Source organism: Ptychodera flava, unplaced genomic scaffold (genome assembly GCF_041260155.1).
Source record: "Ptychodera flava strain L36383 unplaced genomic scaffold, AS_Pfla_20210202 Scaffold_92__1_contigs__length_404208_pilon, whole genome shotgun sequence".
NCBI lineage: Eukaryota > Metazoa > Hemichordata > Enteropneusta > Ptychoderidae > Ptychodera > Ptychodera flava.
Window position 1 is genome coordinate 6,078 of NW_027248414.1, and position 8,799 is coordinate 14,876.

At 40.4% G+C, this 8,799-nt stretch overlaps 1 long non-coding RNA gene across 1 annotated transcript; it reads right to left on the reverse strand.

Moving 5' to 3' along the window:
- Positions 1 to 2,778: 2,778 nt before the first annotated feature.
- Positions 2,779 to 5,586, reverse strand: LOC139129113 (uncharacterized). The gene is made up of 3 exons (XR_011551516.1): positions 5,451 to 5,586; positions 5,093 to 5,167; positions 2,779 to 3,054 (listed from the first exon to the last, which is right to left on the reverse strand). It is a non-coding gene; the product is annotated as an uncharacterized lncRNA (long non-coding RNA).
- Positions 5,587 to 8,799: the final 3,213 nt, after the last annotated feature.

The following is an 8,799-nucleotide window of genomic DNA, read 5'->3' on the forward strand; positions in this document are numbered from 1 at the left end:
CCAGATACGGAATGTAACGTTAAACGCCAAACTCCCCTACAAAAGGGGCGTTATGGTAAGGCTATGCAGTTGTGAAAAGGCCATGCTATGGGTAAGATGTACTCGATTTTCGCCGAGATTTCCAGAAATTCGACGAGTGAACTGCGTTAATGTCCCTCCAATCTCATAATGACAATTGTGAATGTATAGCGACTGCCTTTATGTCGTAAAACGTTGAAAAACACTGTAATTTAATCCAGAGAACGCAGATTTTCACAAAGCGTGGTTCAAGAATGTCCATTTGACCTCTGTTCCAAATGTTAATGTATGCTGCCGATCATGATTAAAAAATTCAAATTGCGGCCTGGGCGATCTTGATCCCCGCGGAGCACAACTGACAAAGCGCACTGACTTATAACTAAAATCACCGTTATGTATCTAAATATATGCATACACAGCCACATACAACGTACACGATAAGACACATGTTTGAACATGCAAGAAACGGCATTCACTTTTCGGAGTGAGTGGTCCTGAAACAGTGAAAAGAACCGTTTTGTATGTGGTCCTGTAAAAGTTATGAACATTGAGAGTCATGTCGTCTGGAAAGCAATAAAAATTTCATTTCTTCCTTCCTTCAGATATCGAAACTGAATCTTTTTTCTCTCACATTTTGAGGAATTACCTTTGGCATTGTGACAAGTTTGGTCATTGTCTATATCAGTTGATTCAATTAAGTTGAGAACCTGGGCGGACTTGAAACCCGAGAATTGAAATTTCAGCGTTGATCACATCATTGCCACTGTCACTGGCTACGTCAACATTGCGTTGTTTTATTCGATCATCGTCACTCAGTTCGTTACCACTCTAAATTTGGAGGGTAGTTTGCGCAATCGCAGATTGGATGACCTCGGTGAACTTTGATATGCGCATGCGTATTCAATCCCAGAATGCATCAAACAGATTACAGTGGGAATCTATGTACGTACGTGTTGCCTACGTTATCTGACGCGGAAATGGACGATGACCGGCCACAGTGCAGCCGGGTAACGAATTACAGTCAACTCGCACCTTTCCCAACCCGCCCAGAACCAACTTGCCCAATTCCAACTCGCCCGATACCAAGTCGCCCGATTCCAACTCGCCCGATGCCAAGTTGCTCGTTGTTTGAGATGTAGTTGTAGATTCCATGTACGCAAACCCGATGGCCCGAGGCCAGCTAGGTCTGCCCATGTGGTGGGAGGCCGTATAACGCCGGTAACACACAGCCCTGCCAGCTATTTTCATGCCGAGCCAGTAACTCGTAAAAGACGGTCCTACTGTTCCTAAAGACATGAGCCAGTAACTGCAGTAACTTTCCCTATACGTAAAGAAACCGAACGAAATTTATTCTTTCAAGAGATTTGCAAAAATGAAATTCGCAAATAAAAACTTTTCCGCGTTGGCACATATTTCAAGCCCTAGCCGCACCTATGGTTCTCAATGTTAGAAATATTTGTTGTAGGCTGTTTTAAGAAATAAAACTTTTTTTTTTACGTACCAAGTACTCATAAAAATTGCAAAATAGTATCGGGCGAGTTGGCATCGGGCGAGTCGGTATCGGGCGAGTTGGAATCGGACGAGTTGGAATCGGGTAAATAGGTTGTTTACACACCAATTTCAAGCTGATTTAGACCTCAATGTTCGCTTTGTACATTTTCGTCCGTGTTCATAACTAAGCGCCCATTCATTGGTAAATTCCGGGGAAAATTCATTTGTATTATCACTGTATGTACTACACTGCAAATTTTTCTGGTTTGCCGGCCAGCTAAATTCAAGCTAAAAATAAACCGGCTTGTTTGTCAGTAAACGGATTGTTTCGAGTTGTGAATTTTGGCTTATATTTGGCTTTCTGGCATGCCAAGTCTGGTTTCTGTGCATGCCAGTTTGGGTCTTGATACGGCATATATACATGCCAAGCAAAGATCACTTCAGCTTGCCAGTAAGCCAGTTAGTACTGAACAATTGTTTACGGGCAATCCACTCTTACATGAACTAGGCTTGCTAGCAAGCCATGTTTAAGATACTGTGGCTTGCCCATATACCAGATAATGGTGAACAGTGGCTTATTAGTAAACCAATACCACACTTTTCTGGCTCAACAGTAAGCCAATTCTGGTTGCATCTGGTTTGAAGATAAGCCAATATTACTGCAATGTGGCTTACCAACAAACCGATTTCTGACTAATTCTGGTTTACAAGCAAGCCCCTATAAGGATTCCTCTGGTTTACCAACAAGCCATTAAAAGCTGGCTTGCAGACATGCCACTCTAGCCTAGGGCTTTTGTATGGCTTGCTGACAAACCAGTTTAATATTAGCCATATTGCCGGGGGATCATTATTTCTGACCATCCTTCAAATTCAAATTTTGTAGACACAGAGGAGGATTATCATCCCATGGAATGGCCTATTGGGTAATCTATGTGATGGAACTACACAAAGCAGGACTGTAAAACATCTGAAACACAAACAACAGCTGAAATAGTTAGAAATCCTGCATGCAAGCTACATTTAAAAAACAACAACAACAACAATCATCAAAATTAATTTCAGATTAACATTTATTGCAATTTACAAGAAATGAAACAGTAATTGTTGCAACATAATTAAATCTAATACTTACAAGGGTATACTCACTGAAAATGACATTCTTATGAATGCTACTTGTAAGATCATACTGATAACATAATTTGATGTTATAAAGTTTACCTCATGCTCTGATGCAAAATTGCTAGCTGTTTCACCGGGAAATCCCTGCGCATTACAGACCACTCATAATTGTCAGCACATTTAGTTCACATCCCAGCTTTGTCAAGGCAAAAGTACTCTACAAATTGACAAGTTCCTTTCAGACATCTGATGTAATTAAACTTTGAAACCCTAGATAACTAAGCAAACCCAGCATAACATTGTCTCTTTCCATGCTGCAGAATATTACACCTTCAAGAAACAACACAAACTGCTTGCTCCTTCATAGACGAGCATACCTAAACAAGGCTGCTGCTTTGCATCTCTTCCTCGGAGTTTTCCAGTATCCTGGAATATAAAAGATGTAAACATTTAAAATTTGAGGCACAAGATTAGATCATGGTAAAACACTCAGTGCCAAGCTACTAGTACAATGAGGGCAAAGCCTATCTACTGGTATGTTTATGGAATTTGTACAAGTATATTGGAATGTTCATTGGCAGCATTCTAAATTACAGTCATGTTCTTAAACACATAGTTGACTGCAGGTACACTATTATCATGTCTTTCTTGGTGCACCAATACTCTGACATGACTACTCAGGGAAAGTCTCTTAGCATGAAAAAGATAGCTCTAACAAGTTATTGTCAATGTCATAGGCCTTGCTGCATTACTGCACTGGCAAAATTGTGTAAAACTATGGTTTGAATGTCCTGATAATGAATTTCAAATCCAGAATATCAAAATGAATATTTACAAGGCAAGATATATTAGAGTCACAGTGTAATGTGCTTTTGAGACTTGCAAAGAAGTTGGAAAGACTTTGAGAAGCATTTTATCACTCTGGCTATGCAACAGCCATCATTGATGATATACTTCACATGCATAGTTTGAAATAAGTAAATGAGGCTCTACTTCTTCAGTATTTCACTACTGTTTATCATCTACAGTTTCTTGGCCTACTTTCCTCAGCATACTAAAATGCCAAGTATTATGTTTGTAAACACAGCCTGTATTTTTATCATTTTTATAATTGACAAATTTATTCAGGTCCAGCCCTAACTGAAATTTCAACAATAACAATGCTACATGTACATACTATACTGAGTAGCTAAGCATTGAGGAGTTCATCATGCTTCAATGACTTGAATGGGAAACTGCAGTTGATAAGCAGAACAAAAATACTGGCAGAAAGCCCTCAAGTTGTGGCTAATGGAGATCATGAAACAAATTGACAAATACAGATTTGACATGGTCATGTACTTGTACAACATCCTAGCACAGCTTTGACGAGCACTCTGTGTACCACCCATGTACCTGACAACACTGTAGCAGGGGTAATTTTATACACATCCCTGATATAGGAATGTGTGCTGTAGGTATGTGACGTGCCTAGCACTAGAAGTGCTGATCACCTCCCTGTACCAGGACCTGTGTTCAGCATTTGAGGCACAGTGATGAACACATCCACATACCAGCTAGCCCTGTTGAAATTTTCAGCCCCTTTTTACCCTGGTCACATAAAAGCTTACCTCCCTGTACCAGCCTTATTGTAAACACACAGTGCAATTGTGCCTATGCAGACATTCATGTACCAGTTATGTTGGAATTTCCCTATTACAGAACTGTACACATTGCTTCTACAAGGTTGATTTGGAAGCAAATTTTCAAGCTCATTTTTTCAAACCCATGTTACATGTACTATTTGCAAAACTATTGTACAGGACTGTTGACACACTAGGTACATGGATGTGAAATGCAGCTGTGCTACTTATTTTTCTGACTATACTATACTGAGGATATTATTTTAATAGCTGGTAGTCTCTGTAGCTTCTCAGAGCTGGTACAGGTATGTGCACATCCCTGAACCAGCCCTCAGAATGTAACAGGGCTGTGAGAGATTTCCAGTGTAGGGTTACACGGACGTCGTTGTACTGAATCAGACAGAAATTATAAATCCAGCATGATGAAAACTCCATCAGCTGTAGCCATTGGCAATTTCCAAGTAGTTTTGTTGTGTGTATATACTGCAGTTTCTTGTTCTACTTCTTAAGGCATAATGAATGTCTAACATACATTATCAACCCAGTTCATATGTGTATAGCATGGTTATTGTTAAAAATCTAATTTCAATCTGGAATAGAAATCGTTTGTCAACAATAACAATGGTTCTTAAGCATGTACACAGCACATTGTCAAGCAGAACACTGGTATTGAAGAGACTGTCATATAGCTGTCAAAAGTGCAGTTTGTACACACAACAATGAAGATTGAATATTGCTAAATCTTACAGCTAATGTCAGAGCAAACTAGTCAAGGCACATTATGTGGCTTGACTAGTTTGTACTGAATCACAGTAAAAATTTTTTCAACAAGCAATACTTACGTCACAACTGTTACCATTTTTCCAACTGCAGTTTTTCCACCTAAGACACTCTTGAGAACCAAAAATGTTTGATGCCTGTTTAAAAATAAGGGAAATGGCAAATTTGATACACCAGACTAAGATTCAATATCATAAACCAAATGCAAGCAAGTGGTTCCCCTCATATGATTGATTATAACAATAAAAAGTTTAAACATGTCTGTCTGTTGTGTGACCACGACAAAGATAATATGTCACAGATATGTAATAACAGCTGAAATTTAAACAAAACCCAAAGTGCTAGTGTAATATGTGGAAATATGAGGAACATTCATGCCTGATGTAATTATTATCACTGCACATAACGATACTTGATCACCTTTTATAACCGCTCTTTGAATTCCATATCTGAGGGCAGAGTCTTCATTCTGCTTACACATTGTACTCAGAGAATCCATTGTTAATTTGTGGAGCTGAAGGCATTTTCTGTATCAAGTATATTATGTCCTGGACAATCTGTTGAAAAAGAACAAATAATTATCTATTACCGGTAAGTGGAAATCAATAGTACATTTGTACAGGAAGTTATTTGCTGACAATGAATCAATTAATATTTACCTGTCTTGAGTGACAAGATGGCTCACAAAATTTGTGTAAGCAATGTTGAAGGACCCAAGTTCAAATCATGCTGTGGAAACATAAATTTGCCTTGAATAACAGAATCAACCATTACATCATTTTGGCCAAAGGATTTGTGAGGTATGTGTCTGTATTAAATCATCTAAGTGGCCAGTTTGAGGTTATTATCAACATAATTAAGAAATATCATCCATGAAACAGTATGTTTGTTATTGAAAGAATGGCATGAGGATACCTGCAAATAAGCTGTGGCAAGTCAGTTTGCCTGAAAATCACACAGAAAGGTAGCCTGAAACAAATGTGCAGTTTTACTCACCTTTTCTGGTAAAATGTGCATCTCTTTAGGGACCGTTCAGTTTTTACGGCCGGGGGGGGGGGGCGGCAAAATCCAGGGGGGTATTTGTAATTTTGGAATCCGCAAGGGGGGGGGGTCATCGCTTTTTCACTGGTAGGAAAGGGGGGTCACCACATTTTCTAAAACATAATACCACAATAAAGTTCACTTTATGCCATGGCCATGATCGACCCTCTCTACCGGCAGGCCGCCTTCGGCGGCCCACTAAAATGACGCCTTTGGCGGCCCACTCCAATTAGGCTTACTTCATGCAATGGCAATGATCCGACCCTCTTTACCGGCGGGCCACCTGCGGCGGCCCACTACAATAAATTGACTTTATGTATTACCCCACAGCAATCTTAATGTAAAATTCCCAATTGAAGCCGCGGCTTGTATTAGAAACATTTTTGAGGGACCCCTGGGATCACGCACTGAATAATGGTAATGGCCGCGCGCCTTCAGCGGCCCTGTCCAGTAAAGTCTACTTTATGCAATAGCCATGATCGACCCTCTTTACCGGCGGGCCACCTTTGGTGGCCCACTACAATAAAGTTGACTTTACGTAATGGCCCATGACCCTCTTAACCGGAGGGCTGCCTTTGGCAAACCACTCCAATAAAGTTTACTTTATACAATGTCCATGGACATGAGTTGTCTATGGAAATGAAGTTAAAAATTGCCTTACAGTCGTCCTAATTAACAGACGTTTCAATGGATGTGGCTGAGAAGTTTGTGCACTGGCATCTCAGCTACATGAATAAAGTGCGCCGCATACCGGAGTTCAAATCCAAACCATGCAAGTAAATTTGACATATGGGTTTTCGTTATTTTTCAGGGGGGGTCATCAATTTTTTCGTCTGACAAAGGGGGGGGGGGTCATCTTTTTCACAAAAAATGCAGGGGGGGGTCTATATTTTTTTGAACACCAGCGACAAGATTTTGCCGCCCCCCCCAGGCCGTAAAACTGAACGCTCCCTTACTGTGGCAATAGTTCTTGTTGCAGCTATTTGTTGGTGTCTCCGTCCTATACAATAATGACAAAGGGTTATTAAATTCAATTTTCCTGTGAACTGATGGATGACAAATTTAAATAATTGCCATCTTTCCGTTCAGGATGGACAATGGCTAGGGGTTATTAAATGTACAGCGGACTACGGACGACGTACACCGGATGACGCATCCATGATCCACCTCTCAGAATAGCCCTGCGTACAGGTCTGTGTGTGTTCCCGGCGTTATATTATAACTTATATAGTTAAAAAGCCTCCGCCACAGCCCTGCAACGGTCTATGGAGATACATGTAATTGGGGTCTCTGCGGTCCGGATGAGGACTGCAACAAAAATGCGGTCTTTTTGGCAAAAATTCTACTCTATCGAGCAAAACCCTTTCCCTGCCTACCTTTACCTCCTTACCGACCAAGGAAAGATGCGATTAACTTCTCCTAACATCCAAAACCGCTCGTTTTCTGAAACATAACGTACTCGACAAGTTGTTTACCCTCGGGGATCGCCATTTTGAATCTCGCTGCAACAACCCTAGTTATCTCCATAGACCGTTGAAGGGCTAGCTAGTGGTGGAGGCCGTATAACGCCGGGAACACACAGACCTGTACTCAGGGCTACTCTTAGAAAAGCTCCTCGTCGCTGACCAGCTGACACAGTGGAGCTAAGAAAACGCATTTGATTATTCACCGAGCACGGACGATTTCGGGGAAACACATTCATTCGTGGTCGTGAAAAGCCATACAAACACGATAACATACAAAAGAGACAAACACACATCAGTTCAGCCTGATAAAATGAAATTGAAGGCCAATTTGTAACATCCTTGGCAATGATCATTGATAATGAGTAGCAGTGCTATCAAATTTCGCTGGTGCACCCGTCCATGGTCATGATGGTGTAGCGGTATGTCGAAGACAATGGCGAATAGTTGTGACAAGGAAATGTTCACTTTTTCAAACAATACTCAAACGCATGTATGTTACTTAAAAATGGTTCAAGCTAACCGATATGCTTTGAGGAAAAAACAAGCCCGGTTTAAATCAATGACTTTGCAAATCTTCCACGGAATATGCCAAAGGTTTGATTTGTGGCTGTGCATTCCATTCCAAAACGTCGGTTGCAACTTGCATCATGACCCGTGTATATGTGGTGTCAAATAGCTATCGTTGAGGTATATAGCCAGTTCTTGCTTGCGAAGTAATTCTTCATCGGTGGCGGAAGCCATTACTGTCGACTTGTGTCGGAGTACGGAATCGTAAGCGCTAATACGATCGTCAAGTACTAAAGATTTCTATCAGGTACTCTTTAAGAATTATCAGTCATACAAAACTGTTACATGGGCTGATTGTCATAAGATACTTAACTATACTAAGGGTTGGGCCATTTGATATTCCGTTGGGCCTTGGAACATTGACCCTGGGATGTGTATTTTTTTTGTCCCTGCTTAACTAGGAATAATTTTTTTTGACTGTGTATATGTGAATTTGGGCAGGATTTTTTTCTTGTACACATGGGCGATTTAAAGTGCCAATATTTACTATTCTTTCTGTTAAGATGTTGTTCTTCATATGACATGAAAAAAAGTACTTGGAGAGAACTTTAAACCAGCACAAAGTTTACATGGAAATATAGGCAAACAGCATCTGCTTCAGAATGCTGGAAAGTTGGAAAGAAAACAGAAGCATCCTTTAACACAGCAAAATTACTGAGGGAGATAATAAAAAGTCACCGAGATCTCAATCTGTA